Genomic DNA, 10929 nt, shown 5'->3' on the forward strand with positions numbered 1-10929 from the left:
TCCAAAGTTTCATGGCCTTGCAGGTGAAGACCCACACAAGCATTTGAAAGAATTCCATATTGTCTGCTCCACCATGAAACCACTAGATGTCCAGGAGGATCACATATTTCTAAAGGCCTTTCCTCATTCTTTAGAGGGAGTGGCAAAGGATTGGCTATATTACCTTGCTCCAAGGTCCATCACGAGCTGGGATGACCTCAAGAGAGTATTCTTAGAAAATATTTTCCCTGCTTCCAAGACCACGACCATCAGAAAGGATATTTCAGGTATTAGACAACTCAGTGGAGAGAGCCTATATGAATACTGGGAGAGATTTAAAAAATTATGGGCTAGTTGTCCTCACCACCAGATTTCAGAGCAGCTTCTCCTCCAATATTTTTATGAAGGACTCAACAACATGGAGAGAAGTATGATAGATGCTGCCAGTGGTGGAGCCCTTGGAGACATGACCCCTGCTGAAGCCAAAAATTTAATTGAGAAGATGGCTTCCAACTCCCAGCAATTCAGTGCCAGAAGTGATGCTATTGTCATTAGAGGAGTGCATGAAGTAGCCACGAATTCATCAGGTGAGACTAAGAAGCTTGAAGGTAAACTAGATGCCTTGGTTAACCTGGTAACCTAACTGGTCATGAATCAAAAATCTGCACCTGTTTCCAGACTTTGTGGTTTATGCTCCTCTATCGACCACCACACAAACCTTTTCCCTTCTGTGCAACAATCTGAAGCAATTGAACAGCCTGAAGCTTATGCTGCAAACATCTACAACAGACCTCCTCAACCTCAGCAGCAAAATCAGCCACAACAGAATAACTATGACCTCTCCAGCAACAGGTACAATCCTGGATGGAGGAATCATCCCAACCTTAGATGGTCGAATCCTTCACAACAGTAGCAATAACAACAGCCTTAATTTCAAAATGTTGCTGGCCCAAGCAGACCATACGTTCCTCCAACAATCCAACAACAACAACAATAGCCCCAGAAACAACAAACAGTTGAGGCCCCTCCGCAACCTTCCCTTGAAGAACTTGTGAGGAAAATGACTATGCAAAACATGCAGTTTCAACAAGAGACCAGGGCCTCCATTCAGAGCTTAACTAATCAGATGGGACAGTTGGCTACACAGTTAAATCAACAACAGTCCCAGAATTCTGATAGATTACCTTCTCAATCTGTCCAGAATCCCAAAAATATGAGTGCCATTACATTGAGGTCAGGAAAGCAGTGTCAAGGACCTCAACCAGTAGCATCTTCTTCATCCGCCAATGAACCTGCCCAACCTCACTCTACTCCAGAAAAAGATGATGAGAAAAATTTAAAGAGTAAGTTACCTAACAATTTCTATGCAGGTGAATCTAAAGAGAAGCAGCATATCCCTCTTCCATTCCCTCCAAGAGCAATTTCCAACAAAAAATGGAAGAGGCAGAGAAGGAGATTTTGGAAACATTTAGGAAAGTAGAGATAAACATACCTCTGCTGGATGCAATAAAGCAAATTCCAAGATATGCTAAATTCTTGAAGGAGCTCTGCACTAATAAGCGGAAGCTTAAAGGAAGTGAAAGAATTAGTATGGGCAGAAATGTCTCCGCATTGATTGGTAAATCTGTTCCCCAAATCCCTGAAAAATGTAAAGATCCAAGTACATTCAGCATACCTTGTATCATAGGGAACAATAAGTTTGACAATACCATGCTAGATTTAGGAGCTTCTGTTAGTGTTATGCCTCTGTCTATTTTCAATTCTCTATCTCTAGGCCCTTTGCAGTCAACTGATGTGGTATTTCATTTAGCTAATAGAAGTGTTGCCTATCATGCTAGTTTCATAGAGGATGTCTTAGTTAAAGTTAGTGAGTTGATTTTCCCTATTGATTTTTATATTTTAAATGTGGAGGAGGGATTTTCTAAAGGATCAATTCCCATCATTCTAGGCAGACCTTTTATGAAAACTGCTAGAACTAAGATAGATGTATATGCATGCACACTATCTATGGAGTTTGGTGATATAACTGTTCATTTTAATATTCTTGATGCTATGAAACACCCATCTGAAGATCTTTCTGTATTTCGTGTTGAAATAATTGACCATATTGTTGATGAATACATGACCGATATTCATTCTAATTTGCATGCCTGTCACTCTTCATGCATTGAATCTGAATTTGTACTTGATCATATGTCTGATTTTGATGCTGAGAGTGAATCTGAATTTGATATTGATTACATGTTTGCTGATGTTTTACCTCTTGAGATTGATTTTATAGAGTCAGATAGAACTAACCATGTTTCAGGAAGTACACATACCTCTGACTTTCTTTATGAGGTACAGGCTGAGAAACCATCTCCTTCTACCACTATCCAGCCATCCACACCAGAATTGAAGCCTCTGCCATCAAATTTAAAATATGCTTACTTGGATGATGGTAAAAGTTTTCCAGTAATTATATCTGCCTCCCTTGTTGATGAGCAAGAGGAGAAGCTGTTATCAGGTCTCAAGAAGCATAAGAAGGCTATAGGCTAGACCCTGGCGGACATTCTTGGTATTAGTCCATCCACATGTATGCATCGAATAAATTTAGAAGATGAGACTAAACCAGTAAGACAGCCACAAAGAAGACTCAACCTGGTGATTCTTGATGTAGTGAAGAAGGAGGTAACCAAGCTTTTGCAAGCTGGAATCATTTATCCTATCTCCGACAACCAATGGGTGAGTCCTGTCCAGGTAGTTCCAAAGAAAATCGGCCTCATTGTGATAAAAAATGAGAAGGAGGAGTTGATTCCGACTCGGGTGCAGAACAGTTGGAGAGTATGCATCGACTATAGGAGGTTGAACCAGGTTACCAAAAAGGACCATTTTCCACTGCCATTCATTGACCAGATGCTTGAACGCCTGGTAGGTAAATCTCATTACTGTTTCCTTAATGGTTTTCTGGTTATATGCAAATCACTATTGCTCCTGAGGATCAGGAAAAGACCACATTCACCTGCCCCTTCGGCACTTTTGCCTATAGGAGGATGCCTTTCGGCCTGTGCAATGCCCCTGGTACCTTCCAGCGGTGCATGATTAGTATTTTTAGTGATTCTTTAGAAAATTGCATAGAGGTGTTTATAGATGATTTCACTGTATATGGATCCTCTTTTGATGTTTGTTTGGATAGTCTGGAAAAGATTTTGAATAGATGCACTAAAACTAACCTTGTTCTAAATTTTGAAAAATGTCATTTTATGGTTGAGCAAGGTAGCCCTTCCACTATCCAACTTGTTGCAAAAGGAGGTGGAGTTTGACTTTAATGATAAATGCAAAGAGGCTTTTGATTTCCTCAAAAGAGCACTGACTACCACCCCCATCATCCAGGCACCCAACTGGACAGCCCCTTTTAAGCTTATGTGTGATGCATCAAATTATGCATTAGGGGCTGTCCTTGCTCAGAAAATTGATAAATTGTCTAGGGTGATATATTATGCTTCTAGGACTTTAGATGTTGCCCAAGCGAATTATACTACTACTAAGAAAGAGCTACTAGCCATAGTTTTTGCTCTTGAAAAATTTTGTTCTTATTTGCTTGGTACTCGCATTATTGTTTATACTGACCATGCAGCTTTAAAGTACTTGTTGTAGAAGGCTGATTCAAAGCCTAGGTTGATTCGATGGATGCTCTGGCTCCAAGAGTTTGACTTGGAGATCCGAGATAGGAGCAGAGCACAAAATTTAGTTGCTGATTATTTGAGTCGGATCGAACATGTGTCTGATGAGGACTCACCTATTCGGGATGATTTCCCAGATGATCATTTATATATATTGTATAGTTTTTCAGATTCTCTTTATACTCCCTGGTTTGCTAACATTGTCAATTATTTAGTTACTTCTGTTTTTCCTCCCTTAGCATCTAAGGCTCAAAAAGATAAAATTAAAAGTGATGCTAAGCATTTTATTTGGGATGACCCCTACTTGTGGAAATTGTGCAGTGATCAGGTCATTAGACGATGCATTCCAGATCATGAGACTGACTCAGTCCTGCAGTTTTGTCATTCTTCCGCACCGGGAGGTCATCTGGGTGTTCAAAGGATAGCTCGCAAAGTGCTTGACTGTGGCTTTTATTGGCCCACCATCTTTAAAGATGCTTGGAAGATTTGTAGCACTTGTGAGCAGTGTTAGAGAGCAGGAAATGCACTTACATTGCGACAACAAATGCCTCAGCAACCTATGCTATTTTGTGAGGTGTTTGATGTCTGGGGTATAGATTTCATGGGCCTTTTTCCTGTATCTTTTGGTTATGTTTACATTCTCCTTGCAGTTGATTATGTTTCAAAATGGGTGGAAGCCAAGCCCACTAGAACTAATGATGCTAAGGTTGTTGTAGATTTTGTCAAATCTAATATGTTTTGCAGGTTTGGAGTACCTAAAGCAATCGTTAGTGATCAAGGAACCCATTTTTGCAACAAATCAATGCATGCCTTGCTTAAAAAGTATGGGGTTGTCCATAGGGTATCCACACCATATCACCCCCAAACCAATGGACAGGCAAAAATTTCTAACAGGGAGATCAAGAGAATTTTAGAGAAGATTGTGCAGCCAAGCAGGAAAGATTCGAGTACCAGGCTACATGATGCTCTTTGGGCATATAGGATTTCCTACAAAGCACCCATAGGAATGTCTCCTTATCGGGTTGTCTTTGGAAAGGCATGTCATCTTCCAGTGGAGATTGAGCACAAAGCATACTGGGCAGTGAAGACCTGCAACTTCTCTATGGATCAAGCTGGTGAGGAAAGAAAGTTGCAATTGAGTGAGCTAGATGAGATCCGCCTAGAAGCCTACGAGAATGCCAAGTTCTACAAAGAAAAGACCATGAAGTTCCATGATAGCATGATAATTAAGAAGGACTTCATGGTTGGGCAAAAAGTGTTATTGTATAATTCTAAGCTTGGACTCATGAGTGGTAAGTTGAGGTCTAAGTGGATTGGTCCTTTTGTTGTTACTAATTTTTTTCCTTATGGTACAGTTGAGATCAAAAGCGACTCCACAAACAAGAGCTTCAAGGTCAATGAACACCAACTTAAGCCATATCTCACAAACCCTTCTTTAGTGGATGTAGTGGTGGAAGAGACTTCCTTACTCCACCCTACTCTTCCTCTACCATGACTTAGGGAGTTTTTCTTTCCTATCTCCTTCTTTACTTTTATTACATTTGTCTGATTCTATTTGATGGTTTAATTGCTTTTAATCTTTTAATTGTGCCACATTGAGGACAATGTGCTGTTTAAGTATGGGGGGGAGTGTGTTCTTTGGTTTTGGCTTTGTTAGTTATGTTAAATTAGTTTAATTTTGTTAGTTTTGTTGGGTTCTAGTTTAATTTTGTTAGTTTTGTTGTGTTCAATCTGCATGTTTGTCTTTGAATTATAGGATGTGTTCAAGTAATGGGTAATTGTTTTGAAAATAAAAGTCTCTTGACATTTTGTGACTTGAAATCCTTGTTTTTCCTTTACATGTCATGATAGTTTTGAAAGCTCAATTTGAAAGTGATAAGTTTACCTTTGTGAGAATTCGAGCCATCCATCATCATAATCTTTTGGTGTGTTTTGCCCCATTGATTGCTTGCACAATAGCCTTGGCTTGATTCTTGTTGATGCTCCCTAATTCACATGCATATTTGGAAATGATTTAGGCAATTTCGTTCTTATAAGCTTCTAGCCAAATGGACTTACCTTGAATTAATTCCTTTGATAGCCCCTTTGAGCCTATTTTCCCCTTTCTTTGTTTTGAAGCTCATTACAAGCCTTAAGTGAAAAACCATGATATCACCTTACCCTTAAGGAATTTTGGAGCTTTGGAATTGTTTTGGGAATAAGCTGGGAATAAGTGTGGAGGGGGTATGTTTCATTGGAAGATATGATTTTTGGCCATGCTTAATGTTTTATTTTGGCCATGCTTGATGTATATATATATTGCCTAGTTCTTTCTTTAATCTTCAATTTTGTACTGTTCAATCAAAAATAAATAAATAAATAAATAAAAATTCAGTTGCTGCAAATTCTGCAATTTCGTACTATTGAAAAAGAAGAAGAAGAAGAAGAAGGAAAGAAGTGAAGTTGAATAAATAAGGTCTTGATATGAGAACTTCATTTGGGAGCCTTGGTTGATTTTGTTGATATTAGAGGGTTTGGGTTTACTACCTGTGCTTAATTTCCACTTATTCCCCATTGCTCCTCTATTCCTTTGGGATTTAGCTACTTATTCCATATTTTATTCCCTACCTTGTCCTTGGCCCCATTACAACCTTTAAAGACCTTTTGATCCTCATATGCATGTGTTGTCAAGTCGTTTGTCAATTTTAGAATTTTGCCAAGTCTATGTGGTGTTTGTTTTCATAGGTGCTTCGAGAGTAAACAGTAGCATAGACACTTGAGAGATAGAGTGTATATCTTGTGAGGCTTAATCATTTTTCATTATTGAGCTGATTAAATATTTTGCCATGATTGTGTTGCTTGGATGATTTTCATGAATGTCTTGACTCTTTGGATTTCTTCATGTTAGATGTTACCCATTCCTTTTATTCCTGGATGTTCATTGAGAAATATATAAATGTTTTTGTTGGTCTCTCTTTGATATCCTTGGATTTTGTTCTTTATTTTATTTTTCCCAGGAGTGCAAAAGGCTAAGTATGGGGGGTTTTGATGTGCCATTATTTTCTCCTATTTCTTAATCCTTTTTGCACCATTTTAAATACTGATTAGTCTTAATTGTCAAATTTATTAGGCAATTTTATTATTTGGGCCCATTCAGCTAATTTGATGTTTTTAATCTAATTTCAAGAATTAATGAAGCATTGGGCTTGAATCTAGAATTGGGCTTGGGCTTGAATCCAGCATTGGGTTTGGACTTGAAGAGGGCAGACTAATTTATTCTACAAAATTAGATCTTATCTTATCTTATCTGGATATTATTTAGATTTGATCTCATCTAGATATTATTTCATCTAGATCTTATCTTATCTAGATTTGATTTGATTTTACTTATGGGTTTGGATTTAAAACAGATTTGTAAGCTTTGGGGATGAAAAAACTATATAACATCACCAAGGTTCTAGTTTAGCGCTCTTTCTCTCCTCTCTCTATTCTATTTTTCGTTTTTAGTTTTAGTCTCTCTTCTCTTTCTCTTTTATTTTCGTTTTTTTTACAATTCCAGTTCAGACTTTTAGTTTTATCAATAAAATTTCGTTCTCTATTTGATTAATGGAAGGCTAAGTCCGCAGCGTTGTTTTCTCTTGAGGATGAAGCACAGTTCTCTTTGAGGTTCTATTATTACTGTTAAATTCTGTTCAGTTTTTCCTCTTCACTAATTACTCTGAATTTGTTGCTATTAATTCATGCATGCTTAGTGCTTGATTAATTGTCTCTGTGCTTAATTTACGTTCATGCTTAATGATCGTTTATGAGTAATTGGTGTGTGTGATGCTTAATCACATAATGAATGCTTTATGTTAAATTTCGATTAGTAATTTAATTTAGGGTTGGATTAAGTGGTTGAACTGATAAAGGATAAATTCACGCAACCTAGGATAAGAGGCTTGCTTGTGAATCAAGGGGAAGCAACGTATTTTAATTCTGATAATTTCTAATTCAATTACTGTTTAATTTACAAAAGCATGTATCATTGCTCGTTGGGAAACGACCTAGGATCACTTCCTAGTTACTACATTTTGATATTTATTTGATTCGGGTACGACCTCGATCAATCTTCTCTTGAATCTTGATTCTTCTTGATGTCTTTTCTTGAATCTTGAAATCAACTTCTCTTGAATCTTGAATCTTCTTGATTTCTTCTAATGAATCTTGAAATTAATCTTGATCTTGAACTTGTTGACTCAATCTTGAAATCATTCTTTTGGGCTTTTTGTCATCATCAAAACTACTTGATTCATCATCATGAGGCTTGCTTCTACAATCTCCCCCTTTTTGATTATGGCAACCCTGAAATCAAGAAACACATACACATTCTTTTTCCTAGTCGATCACTCACTTAATTCTCCATATTCTTCCCCTTTGTTTTTGAGTTTAAGCTTTACTTGAAATTAAGTTATTTAATTATATGAGTTCTTGATTTAATCCCTATTTTCTCTCCCCCTTTGGCATCAATAAAAAGCCAAAGTGCGTAAGAAATATAAAACATACATAAATTATTATAAAGCATAATACCAAATGTAAGCACATATCACTAGACATATATCATCAAAAAAATTAAGTTTAAAACTCATAACAATTAAGAGTAAGTAAATATAATCATGTTTAGTTATACTAATCAAATATTAAAAGAAATACTAAGTATTCAAGTATCATAAAAATATAAATCATTTGGTTAAGTCACTAGCATCTAGTAGTCCTAATTCTCTTCTAATGGTGTAGAAAGAATCTTTGTTTAGTGGTTTTGTGAAGATGTCTGCAAGTTGATTTTTAGTATCTACAAATTCTAAAACACAGTCACCTTTTAGAACATGATCTCTAATAAAATGATACTTGATTTCTATATGCTTGGTTCTAGAGTGAAGGACTAGATTTTTAGATATGTTTACAGCACTTGTGTTATCACATTTTATGGGAATGTGATCTAATACAATTCCATAATCAGGTAGTTGTTGTTTCATCCATAGAATCTGTGCACAACAACTACCAGCAGAAATGTATTCTGCTTCTACTGTGGATAATGCTACACTATTTTGCTTCTTGCTATTCCAAGAAACAATAGCATACCCTATGAATTGACATGTGCCACTAGTGCTTTTCCTATCTGTTTTTGATCCAGGAAAATCCGAATCTGAGTATCCTATTAAATTGCATAAAGAATTCTTAGGGTACCATAATCCTAAGTTAACTGTTCCTAATAGATATCTTATGATTCTTTTTACTGCCAATAGATGTGAAAACTTTGGATTTGATTGGAATCTTGCACACATGCACACACTAAACATAATATATGGCTTACTTGCAGATAAGTAGAATAGAGATCCAATCATACCTATGTATTGCTTTGCATCAACGGTAACAACTGCTGCTCATAGGAGTAGCCAAGTGTTTTGAGTTTTCCATTCCAAATCTCTTAATGAGTTCCTTGCAATATTTTGCTTGGTTGACAAAGATCCCATCATTTGTTTGTTTGATTTGTAGTCCAAGAAAGTAATTTAACTCACCCATCATGGACATCTCAAACTCACTTTGCATATCAATAGAAAACTCCTTGCACATAGATTCATTAGTAGATCCAAAAATTATATCATCAACATAAATTTGTACCAATAAGATATCATTACCCTTCTTTTTTATGAATAAGGTGGTATCTACCTTCCCTCGAGTGAAATTCTTTTCTAATAGGAATTTACTTAATCTTTCATACCAAGCCCTAGGTGCTTGTTTTAATCCATAGAGTGCTTTCTTTAATCTATAGACATGGCCTAATTTTTATGAGTATTCAAACCCAGGAGGTTGGTCTACATATACCTCCTCTTGAATTAGACCATCTAAGAAAGCACTCTTGACATCCATTTGATATAGTTTAAAGTTCATAATAAATGCATAGGCTAAAAGCATCCTAATGGCTTCTAATCTGGCTACGGGTGCAAAGGTTTCTTCATAGTCTATACCTTCTTCTTGGTTATATCCTTTTGCTACCAGTCTAGCTTTATTTCTAATTACTATACCATTTTCATCCAATTTGTTTCTGAATACCCACTTAGTTCCTATGATTGGATAGTTTGAAGGTTTCTCTACTAAATCCGATACATCATTTCTTTCAAATTGATTTAATTCCTCTTGCATAGCTACTATCCAATGATCGTCTATAATGGCTTCCTTAAGGTTTTTAGGTTCTATTAACGAAACAAAAGCCATATTATTGCATAAGTCTTTAAGAAAAAGTCTAGTGGTTACCCCTTTTGAGATATCTCCGATGATATTGTCAAGAGGATGATTTCTTGAGGTTCTCCATTCTTTGGGAAGATCATCATTTTCTTGGATTATGTTATCTTGAGCATCCTTGTTTTCTTCATTTCTCTTCCTTTTTAGATCTCTTTCTTGATTGTGCATATCTTCCAAAGAATCTGTAATATCATCAAGAAACTCCTCTCTCGAAGAGGTAATATTAGTTTCATCAAAAGAAACTAATATATTGTAATTGAATTTCAACGTTCAGATACACTGGTAATCGATTGCCAATATATTGTAATTGATTACACCATTTAAAAATCATTTGGAACGTTGCAAATTTAGTTAAAAGTTTTTGAAATCAAATTTTATCACTGGTAATCAATTACCATAGAGTAAATACTCTGGTAACTTATAAAACTTTGAGAAAACTCTTTTGTAAAACAAAAATGTGCTATGTTTGGTTTTTGAAAAATCCTTTTCAATACTTCCCTTGTGAAGTCTTGACTTGTTGCTTCTTGATTTCTTCTCTTGAATGTTGAATTCATCTTCTCTTGAATCTTGATTCTTCTTGATGTCTTTTCTTGAATCTTGAAATCAACTTCTCTTGAATATTGAATCTTCTTGATTACTTCTAATGAATCTTGAAATTAATCTTGATCTTGAACTTGTTGACTCAATCTTGAAATTATTCTTTTGGGCTTTCTGTCATCATCAAAACTACTTGATTCATCATCATGAAGCTTGCTTCTACAGTAGGCTTTGTGCTCTATCTCTATAGGAAGATGACATGCCTTGCCAAAGACAACCCGATAAGGAGACATTCCTATGGGTGCTTTGTAGGCAGTCCTATGCGCCCAAAGAGCATCATCCAGCCTGGTGCTCCAATCCTTTCTGTTCGGCTGCACAATCTTCTCCAAGATCCTTTTTATTTCCCTGTTTGAAATCTCAGTCTGCCCATTAGTTTGGGGGTGATAAGGTGTGGAAATTCTGTGCACAACCCCATACTTTTTTAGCAAGG

The 10929-nt window shown here is 36.4% G+C and overlaps 1 non-coding gene across 1 annotated transcript; it reads right to left on the bottom strand.

The window, feature by feature from the left end:
* Window positions 1–244: 244 nt before the first annotated feature.
* Window positions 245–351, bottom strand: LOC112998435 (small nucleolar RNA R71). Its single transcript, XR_003263536.1, has one exon. It is a non-coding gene; the product is annotated as a small nucleolar RNA R71 (small nucleolar RNA).
* Window positions 352–10929: the final 10578 nt, after the last annotated feature.

This window comes from Glycine max, chromosome 11, assembly GCF_000004515.6.
Source record: "Glycine max cultivar Williams 82 chromosome 11, Glycine_max_v4.0, whole genome shotgun sequence".
NCBI lineage: Eukaryota > Viridiplantae > Streptophyta > Magnoliopsida > Fabales > Fabaceae > Glycine > Glycine max.